Here is a 12,574-nt window from a genome sequence, read left to right as displayed (position 1 = left end):
GAAGCAACTAAGAGGTGGTTGGATTGATTTATATTATTTCTTGAATAGTTAGGTCTGTGCTAATATGTACACCTTTTTCCAATTAGATTACTATCCTTTCTGTAGATTCTCAATTGATTCATTGTCAATGTTCTTAGCTGTCTTTTTTTGTTCCTCTGGACAGAAGTTTTGATAATGTCCTACTATGTTAGTGCAGATGATAAAACTAGTGTACTTAGATTTTCAGAAAGTCTGGTTTAACTTAATTAGCTTAACAACAAAGAAAGTGATTCTCAAATTCAAATGATTTTTTTTTTTTTTGTCAAAATATGTGCCATGGAAACTTATTTTAAACTATTCAATGAAAAATGAAAATAGAATAAAAAATGCTTTGTACAATAGTTCTTATTTTCTTTATAGCTCATGCTGTCGGCAACGTTCAAATAAGAATAAAAGAGCCTCTTCAGCTCATAATGGAGCTGTTTGTCATTTTTTTTTCTGATGTTATTTTCAATATAACTTTCAAGTATACAAATAGCTACTACAAGGTTAATCATTGTATTGGTCTCAGGCAGCTTGTTTGATGTTACAATTTTTCATAAGCTACCTATATGATTTAGAAATTTAATTCCCACCTACATTAAATGAAACAGTCCTGTGAAAGGCTACAAGAGATGGTTGTCATGCCCACAAGAAAGGGTCGTTATTCAGACTTTTACCTTTGACATTTACAATTCTTTTATTGAGTATATGAAGTATTTTTTCTTACAAGCAATTACTATTTAATTATTAATATAAAATAGAGTATCTCCAGAAGGAGAAATTAAGATAGATCTAGCCTGCAGCTTATACACATAATCTCATCAGTTTGGCAATACCTGAGTTACGTGAAGAGAGGTTAAAGTTTCTACTTTGATTACTGAGACAAAGTTTGTACCTGAGGCTATAGCTATGATCTGCTATGCCTGTATTTTATATTGCTAAATAAAAAAAAAATCATCTAGGACTAGTCCTTGGCTTCAGACATAAGTGTCATGAGTAAACTCAAGTTAGGTAGAACTCATTCCTTTTGTATCTGATTGGATGCACTCGTGTTGGTCCAAGTTTGACATCAGTTTATGCAGTACTGACACTTGCCTCCTAACACTTTGCCCCTTGAACAGATTGCCAACATCCTGTCTCCTCACACTCTGTCTCTTCTGAGATCAGCAGCGTGGGCAACATGCTGCCTGCATTATCCATGTAAGGTATGATCGTCTCAAATCACACTGATGGAATCAAAGGATGGTACAACTTTTACCTGCATTCAGAAGGTGTTTACCTGCATGTTTGACTATTGCCAGCAGATTACCAGGATAGTAAGTGTCCCTGGTACTGGAACAGAGCCATAACATCATTTCTGATCCTGTATCTGCTACCAGTGATCAGTTTGAGTTGTTGTATGGACTTACTGTTGCTCATCCTTCTTACTGCCTCAATAAAGCTTTGTGTTCATAAGATGTTATGAGACTCCATTACTCTTTGGACCACAGGTATCCAGTCATAACAGTTATTCTTAAATTTTTTTCAGGCCAAAATGTCTTGACTTGACTGTATGTATTGAGTGGTGCTTCTAAAGAAGATGGTGTATGTTACATGTCTTAGGGTATGACTTCGGAGCATGTGAGAGTACAGGAAAGCACAAAGCATTCTGGCATTAGTGTTAGAGGATCATGTAGAGATAAAGGGATCGGTCCTGTTAGAGTGGCACCCTGTTGTCTTTTGGGAGCTGTAATTGAAGGAACCATTCTTCAAGCTACGTCCAGTCAATTTATGTAAGTCATTATATCTAGTTCAGAATGAAACAACAGCTAAAAAGTACATGGTGAAAATTCACTGATTATAAAAAGACTCTTCCTTCATTAATTATAGTTTTATACTAGGAAGCAAAAATACATTATAGGAAGTAACACAGTAAATGAAATAAGATGAAATAGAATTAAATTCCTATATTTTCCATCATTTAAATGACAAATACTGATATTTTAAGTTATCGGTAACATATTTTCATAATATATATATCTTAGTTTTGTAAATTTCTGTAACATCTCCTTAAAATTATTTTAGTTTTTAAATATTTTTAAAGAAGTATTAAGGATTTGCCCCAGCAGAGGACTAAGGACTGTGAAAGATTCATTACAATTTAGTATGCATTAGACATTCCAAGCAACATTAATATAACATATAAACCAAGCTTTAAACCAAACTTTATTGATGTTAATTACATGAGGCATCTCATTATCTTCTATGGGACTGACATAAATGAGTTAGATAGTTAAGTTGTTTCCTTTTTTCACATATAAACCTGTATCACCATATAGATTAGCAGTGATAGGTAGATTGAAATGAAATCCCATTATTTTTCTAAATTGAATAATTTTATTTTCCCAAGGAGAAAGATTGAATGTAGTATACAAAACATAATTTTCTCTTTAACTTTAAGAAATACAGGGGTTTTTTTTTGGGGGGGTTGTGTGTCCTTTTAAAGAAAAAACAACAAAAAATTCCAAAAAATCTCTTTCACAAACTTTTCTTCATGAATTTGTAAATCCTTAATTTATTGTGCAGTACACTGAACCATTTATAAAAAGTGGAGAGAAAAGTGTTGCCCAACACAGCCAAGGGAAAAAAACATAAAAGACAGATATTGGTGAAATGACCAAAATTAAAGATCAGTCAACCCATCGAAGTCCTTTTTAGCATTACGTCTCTTAGGATGCCATTTAGCTGTTACAACTGTTCCAATGCTTTTGACTGGACTATACTTCATAAGCTATTCCAAATGTTTAAGAATCTTCGTGCATTCAAATGTTTCTTGACATTTGTCAGGTTTTTTTTCCCCAACCCCCACCCCCATGTGACCTATTGTTTTATTCACTATCCAGCACAGAATACAGCAACTTGCATTTAAAGTTACATAAAGCTTTTTCTATTAGCTCTGCCTTTGAAATACATTTTCGCATCGCCTTTATTAACAGTTACAAAACTTATTGTTACATTTTCCCTCTTTCTTTTTTTTTTTCTATCTTTCTTTCTTTGCTGTATTGTCTTTGTGATTTATATCTTAAACCTTCTTTTATTTGTAGGTCATCATTCACAGTTATGTCTCCAGGGTATTTTCACATACAAAGTAAACATGCTCAGTGCTTTAACATCTTCTCCAGCTTCAGAAATTGCTTTATGTATCCATAAATAGATAATCAGCATAGTGATAGGAAAATAAGTGTGCTTTTCAGTTTCTGGAAAATGCAACAGACTATTCCACATTATAGATAATGATTTAACTGTGTAGAGCAAGAATGTATATGGCGTGAGTTAGACACCAGCCACTGTTTAGACTTGTTATTCTTATTATGTTAAAGGATGAGGATACTTTAAAGACGCTTCAAAAGAATTATTGCCTATTGACTATCAACTCTGTCTAGGGTGGGATATTCATATGTTTATAAGAAATCTCTAGAGTCTGTGAAAGTTTATACTGCAGGACCAGGTTCCTAAGAAAGACTGTACAACTGCTGTTTCTTGTACTACCTCATCTCAGATGTTTTAGAGATAAGTAAATGACAATTTACAGGTCACTGACCTTTCACATACATCTTTCAGAGGATAAAAAAAGGGAAAATACAGTTTTGTAAAGATGTTCTAATTTTCTAATGGTTACTGGTTTGTTAAGAATGGTCAGCATAGCTTAGTCTTACACAAAAAGCAGCAAACAACATTTTACTATATTTCAATGCAAGAAAAAATAAATAAGGCTTCTCTTTGTTCATTTTTAATTCAATTAAAATATATTTTTAGATAAATATCCAAGGACGCCAGTAATAAAATGTCCACCTGATTATTTTTACTATTGATTAATCGATCATCTCAGTAAGTGTAATTTTGTTGTTTTCTCCTATTTTAAAATATTTCCTGTTATCAATTTTTCATTCTATATATATAGTGTCAAATTGTACCTTATTTTTGTTGTACTAATATGACTGAATATGTGGTATTTCAAACTATTCAGAATGCTTTTAAAGTTAAGAATAGTTCCTTTGGCCTTTGAGTTTTCTGCAGGTTTTTTTTTTTTTTTATTTCTTGGACTACAGACTTTAGAACTGGCCATGGCATTCCATTATTAGTTTCACCCACACATAGTGCAGAAATGCCCTCATTGCTCAGTACTATTGTCTTTCCCCAATCTTTGATCTTTACCAAAATCGGACTGGCTAAGTCAATTTTATTTAATGCAGATTTTATTGATTTCTTTGTCTTATTTCAGATAGTTCCAGAAATCATAAAGTATTCTTCTCTGTTTGAAATTTAAAAGTCTGTGGAAAACTTCTGATGCCAGATTTATCACTACTTTTTAGAAGAAACAAAACTTCTCTTTTTACAGTGTGCATATTTCAGTTCTCCTGTCTCTCGCAACTAATATAACAACATAAATGAAACCTTTGAGTTATAGTATATTCTTAATGCGTTTGAGAAAACTCCCTTTGAAGTCTGATGAAAAGAGTAAAGGGAGAACATTTTATATATTTCTTATATAGAGTTCTCTTTTAATAATTGATTCTTATTCACAAAATGGAATCTTCTTGTTGCCATAGTTCATGCAGGTTTTGCTATTAATTGGATATCAGCCTTGCTGGAATTTTAAACAAGCTTTTACAGACAATTTTCTTTCTACAGTTGCTTGCTGTCCAGCGTGTCAATCTGTCTCTGTCTTAGCACTATCCTGGAATTAAGAAACAAAATGAAAGAGTCATTTTTTTTAAAAAAAATTTTGCAACTTAAATATGTCTTCATAGGTTATAGTTTAACTTCATTCTTATGGAAAAAAAGTGGGATGCTTAAAGACATTTTTAGTTTCCTTAACTCCTATTAATTTTGGTGTTTTTACCTTTACAAACTTATCGGTTCTCCAAAATCTAAAAAAAATGGTGGTGTATGTATATATATGAGTGTATCAAGAAAAAATCATATATATAGGCAGAATGATAGAAAAATAGAAAGATAGATCAGATAGATAAGATAGATAACCTGTCTGTGGAGGAAAATAAAATCTGATATGAAACACAAATGAGAAAGGACTTCTGCTGACAGTGAGAAAATATAGCACTGACTCCAGTTTGATCTCATTGCCTGATTACACCATTGGCATTCTTAAATGGTTTTAACCGTTTTTTTTTTTCTTTTGCTTACACTGGAACCTATGGATCTTTCCAGAGCTACTACAAAAAGAAAAAAAAAATCTACACTTTCTCTTTCACTTATAAAAACATTTAATAATTTTACTGTAGAATCAGTTTTAAATCTAAAAGGACAGAGAAGAAGATCCATTGCATGCCATGGAGTGGCTATTTATAAGTGACCTGAGCTATTTTATTTCATTGTTCATTTTTTGTTTCCAGCTTCTCCTTCTTGCAGAAGGAGACTTATTTAAAAAAAAAAAATAATAATCACTATTTTGAATAAAATGCAGTAATGTTGAAACATCTTTCAAAACATCTCTTCCTGTTAGGGACAATAAAAGATGTGAGCAATAGAAAACAAAAGAAAATTTAAACACATGTGCAACGAAAAATTAACTGAACTCTTTTTTTCTTCTTATGACACTAGCCACTATACTTGATTATGTGGGCAACAAAATATTTATACTTGCCTAATATCTCATGAACTTCAATGAAACTAAAGGAACTTTCTCTAGATAGTAAAAAAATGAAAGGTGTGAAGACAAAGGAGAACAGTAGAATGAATATTAAACAAATAGGATAGATTAAAACATAAAAGTATGTTTTGTTTAATAAATTTTGAAGAACTTAGTACACAGACCTAGTGCAGTCATATAAAGAATGTAAAGTAGCTGATGATATATTTTGCTTCCATCTTAAGATGTGTATCTTTTACAAATTAGCTTCGACCTATGCTCTGTAATACCATGACATTCTGGCATTTGGAGAATAATTTGGCCTTGTGTCTAATTGCTAAAGTATAGAGCAAAAAGTTTACTGAATAGAAGTGCTTACTGAAGGTATTTGACATTTAGGCCATTACCATTTCAGTGTGAAAACACTAAGGAGCCAGCTCTGATGTTTGAATTTCAGAAGGAAAAAACTGAATTTCAATTGCATTTGCAGAATTAGCTACCATTCCCTTTGCCAGAGTTTGGCCCAAAATGCTGCACCACAAAATGATGTGAACAGAAACCCCAACAGTGGCTTCTTTAGTAGCTCTTTCTAGGTTTTGCATACAGAGATGCTTGTAGGCTTTTGTAATTTGTTAAGGCAAAGCTGCTCAAGTGAAATTTTCCATTGAAATATCCCAAAACCACACCAGTGAGAAATGTGTCTTTGGTTCAAAATAAAAGGAAAAAAAAATATTATTATATTCATTTGAGCTTACCACTGTTCTGGTAAAATACAAATTTCTCTAAATTTGACTTACTGATTGGATGTTCAGATGTTTAATATGTTTAAGATATCATTGAAATCTAACGGCATTCAAATACAAAGTTTTAAAGTGATGGCTTTCTTGTTCACCAGGTTGTTGCTATTGGCCGTTTTTACTTCCCATTTTCATGGTTGTCTAACTTACCTAGGAGGTCTTTTTCTTTGGCCAGAAACCAGCATTTTCCTGTTTGCTACCCCTAGAATTAGCTCTGCATGACATTAAAACAGAATTTTGAAATGCTAATTTAGGGTGACCCTAGCGTATACAATCTACAGGTGCTGTATGAACAAGAAAATCCATTTTAACATTTTGTTTTCTTTATTACCTAAAATCCTGGACCAGAGGTTGAAAAGGAATACAGTGTACCATTTTGTAGAGCTCTGAAGTGCTGAATTAATATATCTGTGCAGTGCTTCAGTGTTCCTTTTAAGAGTTTGAAAAACATGGAAATGTATACTAAGAAATCACTTGTTTGTTGCTATCCTGGCTAACACACATTCATTTTCACTTCATGTTGTCTATTTCAGTTAATGTGAACACAATTGTTTCATGGGTAAAAACCAGAACAGTGCCTGTCAGTAATGTAGTCTACTAATATGGCAGTAATTTTGTATTTTATATAACCACAGTAAAATGCATTGACAGACATGAATTATTTAATAAATTAAGCCAGTGCCACAGAGTATTCTTAGGCTCTGGGACTGTTTATTTAGCTAACCCATGGTAACAAATCCAGGCACAATCTAACTTGGCCCAGCTGGCAGTCTGTAGTGCCACTTAGGCGAGAGCACAGTCCCCTTTGAGTGGCTGTGGGTATACTTGTTTGGAGAGCAACAGAGTTCAATAGTACGGGCACAAACATTTCTGTGGCAGCTTGCTTCAGTGTCAGGAAATGATCCTGGATGTGTTTAATTTATTAGCCCTGAGAAGTATGATTAGGTAGATGAGATGCATTTTATTCCTTGAAATGGGCTTTAAATTTAGTTGAATTTCATGGAAAAGAGCCTTTTAAACTTACTGTCATATTTGGGTATACAGCAATTTCATCTAAATTTGTATCTCTACCAGCTGCCATCTAAATTATCCTAAGCTCTCATTACGGCCAAAGGAGAGGAATGAATACCTCCACATCTAATGTATGGTAGATGTTTGCCTTACAACAAACTGAAATTTATTCTGGAGATGTCTATTTTTGCTGATTACAAAGTGATCCTTGCTCAGATTCTGAAGGCTAACATTTAGATTTCTAAACATAGGTTCAAAATCAATCCCAGACTGAATCAGCTGTTAGATTTTTGATTGTAAATTACTGGAAAGTGATTTCTCATATGTATCAGAACAGCATTTATTTTTTGTTATGTTTTCCTATAGTTGGAAATAAACTAAATATTTATTGGTTGTGTAATCATAAAATACAGTCATTGAAATATTTTTTTAAAAAATAGTGCTGATTTTAAATGTTGCTGCTAAGCGTGACTTAGTGTCTGCTATCACTCATCACATAATTACAGTCAACAAAGACCCATTGGGTTTTTGTGAGAAACTTGACGTGAAAAGCGTAAGCGGTCACACCAGAAAACAGGTGAAAAGGCTGAAAATATTTTCTCTATCTGCTTATACTCTTACTACTTTCTCATGACTAAGAATACAAATTTAACACGATAGAGTTACTAGGGCAATTACATGACTCCCAGTTTCTGAGTTCTCATAGCCTTTTACCTTGACCACGTAGATGAGAGGGCCTAGAGTCACCATGTAAATAAGATTCCTTTTTTCCTACATGATGTTAGTACGTCCTTGTTTTATCTTATCTTAGATCAATTACTGTGCAGTGTAGCAATGGGATGTGATGACTCCACCGTTTTAAAAGCTGCACAAAAAAAGAAATATATTCCTTTATCTCTCTAATACCTTCTGCTACAAAGCATGAACATAAAGAGACTTGTTAGAATAGTAGTATCTTGCGTTATGTTAAATCCTCAGAGAGTTTCACTGTTGGATGCCTGGCATACACAGTTATTCTTTAATCCTTTCTCTTTCCTTTCCCTGACAGTGGTTTTTTGTATTTTTTTTTAACACAGAAATATCTGATTCTTTAGCTGGCAATCAATACCTGTATAAAATAGAGAAGAAAAATCAGAGGCAGATTCTTTGACATATATAATAGACATTGTATAAATAATAACATTAAAAAATTAAATCCTTCAATAATCTGATATCTAATCACATGAAATACCTGTAAATAATAAAACTTTGAAGCACATATATAAATTATTGTAAGAATTACTTGTATTATAATAAAAAAAGCAAACCTAGAAGGCTTAAAAAGAGTTTATGTAATATATCTCCCTGTCTCAAAACTAACTCAGTTACATCTGTCCTATTTTTTCAAAAGTATTTCATCTTGTTCTTAAGGACCTCCTGCAATGCATATGTCAGGGTTTAACTGTCTTATAAGATGATGTAAGCTAGGAATGATAGCAAGGCAGGGAAGACAATGACCTCCTCCAGACCCACAGCACCCAAACAAGAAGAGCAGTGATGCCATCCAGTGATGGTAACCAGGTTTAGCCAATAGACTGTCATGCAAGTTTGTAATGAAAAGGTAAATTGGAGCTCGAACCAGGAAAGCAAGGCAAAGTCAAGCTCAGCAGGGTACAAGAGTATAACTACTGTGCAACACAGACATGGAGCAGCCTAGACAGGGTACACTAGTCATAGAATCATAAAATTACCAGATTGTAAAAGATCTCTTAGATCATCGAGTCCAACCAATCTTATCTGCCACTAAACCATATTCCTGAGCACCTCATCTACCCATCTTTTAAATACCTCCACTGATGGTGACTAAAAAACCTCCCTGGGCAGCCTCTGCCAGTGCCAAATGACCCTTTCTGTGAGATTTTTTTTTTTTTTTTCTGATATCCAGTCTGAACCTCCCCTTGGGAGAAGAGGCCAGCATCCTCCTCTACAGGTAGTTGTAGAGAGCAGTGTTCCTATCATGGTGAAGTTTTTCCTCATTTCTGTCCTGAGTTTTGCTTATTGTGGTTTAACTCCCTTTCTTGCTTAATTGTAGATATAGGAAGTCAATTATTGCCTCCTTTTTTCAGTTAGGTAGGTTTTTTTACATGTTGAATATAAGCATATTTCCTTAGTATAAACTGTCTTAATTTAGAGGCCATATTGGTCTGATCCCTAGTCATTCTCAGTTTTTCCATATGGATTTTCTTGAATTGGCCCCCATCTTCCCAAATGTACAGTGCCAAATCTAGTTCATCTGAAGACTAAGGAGTGCAGAGAAAAGCAGAAAAAAATATTTTACCTATCTTACAGGCCACACTTTTTTTCAGACATAAAAAAAACCCCAAACGTCCTTTTTTTAATAACAGTATGAAATTGACTTGTAGTCAGCTTTTTAATGGCTTTCAGATCCACTTCAGCAAAAGTAGTGCCTAGACAATATGAAACAGAATAGAAAGGAAAAACAATCACAAAAAGACAAAAAATACTCCAAAAAAACAATAAAGCAAAGAAAAATATTTCATCTCTAAATGTGATGTTATATTTTTTTATTTCCTCTTTGTTTTTAAATGCTTGATGATAAACACAAAAACCAAAAAACCATAAATCAACTCCTAATGCCAAGTACAGCAGTGGGAGTTAAATTTTCTGCTCAACTTTCCTATGTCAAGATGTATATAAATACCCAGTTTCAGATCACAAGTCTTGTTTCTTTAGCTGTATCAGTTTGTAGCTTATAAATTAGTTATCGAGATACAGTGTGTACCGGACTCTGGACTTGAAAAGATAGGGAGAATAGCAGGAATAACTAAAGCCAGGGAAAGAGCAGATCCTTTCAAATCTCAGGCATACCAATCTATAATTCAGACTGTGTTGATTTGCTTCAAGCCTCATTTGACATTTGTGTCTCTTAAGAAATGAATATTTGAGATCCCACTGCTTAGAAACCCCTCTCTTCTGAAGGCCAGTCCTAAGGCATAAATTGCACAAACTCTTAGTAATAATATTGTACAAGACCTTCCTCATCAACAGTTCAAGCATCTTAAGAGCCCAAGTTCTAAGTTCCACCTATGACAGTACTGAATGTTAAGGGAAAGAGACTAAGAAATAGGATAAAGTAAGGAACCAGTAAATATGGCTTTCACTATTAATAATAAAGAAGCATAGACTTTGTACTTACAAGGCAGTGCTGAGTATAAGGGCTTGTCAGGGTTTGCCTTGGCCTGACCTGGTTTTAGCTATTCTCTAGTGGTCAAGTGACTATTGGCCCTACCATGCTATAGCTACAGTTCTATGAACACCACATACAATAAAGCCATGAGAAATCCAGTGATAAAGTCCCTGGTGGTTAATGTATGGTGGCTACCATACAGCTTTCAGACTTTAAGTAAACATCAAACTCTCCCTGAATACAAAACTCCTACTACAGAGAAGGGATGTTGACAACTCGCTGTGACACTTCACCTCATCCCTACTTTAGAGAGATGTGATCGGCCTTTGGACCTAAAGGAACACAAAAGAGAATATCACGAAAAAGAGGGATCAGATTTTAGTAATTTTTCAAGCATAACAATTTTAGGGAATTATTAATGAACCTCTCCTTTATCAATTTTGATTTTAAAAGCTAGTATTAGTCTCACAATAGAACTGAAAAATAGATCTGTCATTCTGATTAGATTAAGAATTAAAGACTAAGAGAAAATTCTTAACTGTGTTCCAGTGCTTGACCAACCTGAAATAATTATTTTCATATATGTAAACAAAATTTCTTGTATTTCAGTTTGTTCCCATTGTCTATTGTCCTATAACCTCTAAGAAGAGTCTGATTCTATCTTCTTTAACCCAACCCATCTGATGATTACACACGTTGATCCTCCTGAGCTTTGTCTTTTCCAGACCAAATAATTTCAACTCTATCAGCCACTCCACGTATGAAAGATGTTTTACTCCCTAAAGAATCTCCAGGGCCCTTGTGTGACCTTGGTCCAGTATGTACATGCCTCCTTTGAGGTAGGGAGCTCAGGCTAAGACCCAGCCCTCAAGAGGTGTTTCACCAGTTGGATGGACCTTGCATGGCACGGGTTAAAATGTCTCAAAGCAGGTGATTCCGAAATGTGATCCTGTGCCCTCACTGAGTGGATAGTTACAGGAGAAGACCTGCTGAAAGGCATGTCCCAATCCGATTTGACGCCTGAGCCAAGTGGTAAGAAGGAACGGAGATTTTAAAAAAATTGCCTAAACCCGCAAACTAGGAGACACCTACCATCTTCTTATACCCACAGAACAAAGAAAAAATATGCTGCAGCATGTAGAGCGTTGAAGGTGGTTACTATCTTCTGTCTTTTCTATCTCTCTTATAAACTCTTTTCTCTCTTTCTCTGTCACTCCTTTTCCTTTAACTTTTTTTTTTCATTGAAACAGGTGCGGCTGCAGCAGGCTGTTTTTGTGTTTAGTTTTGACTCCAGCAACATCAGGCTCTTTTTATATTTTCTGGTTCTGCTAAGCATATTGTTATACAGCATCAACAGTGTTTTCTAAGTTGCAGATTGTTGTGGTAACATTGGCCTTTGCAGTTTCTTGTCAGTGCTCTATCACATATGGATCATTGAGTCTTTGTATTCACTGTTTCAGAGCATGGACCTTTTTTAGTAAAATGTTGTTTGCACTCTCCTCCTCGTAGATTTATGTCACTCTGATGCTGTGCTGGTGATTCCAAAGAGCTCACTTTAAGTGGGACATGACACCAGTGTCAATCACCTTCTTGTCCTTGACATGTTTGGAAATGTTTTCCAGAACTATTTGCTCCATTATCTTCCCAGAGACTGAAGTGAAGCTGAATGTTGTGTGGTTTTAGCAGTTAGTTTTTGCTGGTTTTCTCTTATGTGTCCTCTTATGTCCAAGAAGAAGCTCCCGAAATTTTGAGACATACGTTATTTTTTACAGCTAAAGCATAAGTAGAGCTAAAGAACATGCAGAAAGCACAGTCTTTGCTGATATTACTATTAGTCAGATTTGCAGTCTCTACCATCGACAAGTATACCACTTTCTTCTGTTTCTGCTGCTTCAGTCAAAGTGATAATTGCCATATTAATTAGTACAC

Source organism: Cuculus canorus, chromosome 1 (genome assembly GCF_017976375.1).
Source record: "Cuculus canorus isolate bCucCan1 chromosome 1, bCucCan1.pri, whole genome shotgun sequence".
Classification (NCBI taxonomy): Eukaryota; Metazoa; Chordata; class Aves; order Cuculiformes; family Cuculidae; genus Cuculus; species Cuculus canorus.
This window is presented reverse-complemented; position numbering follows the sequence as displayed.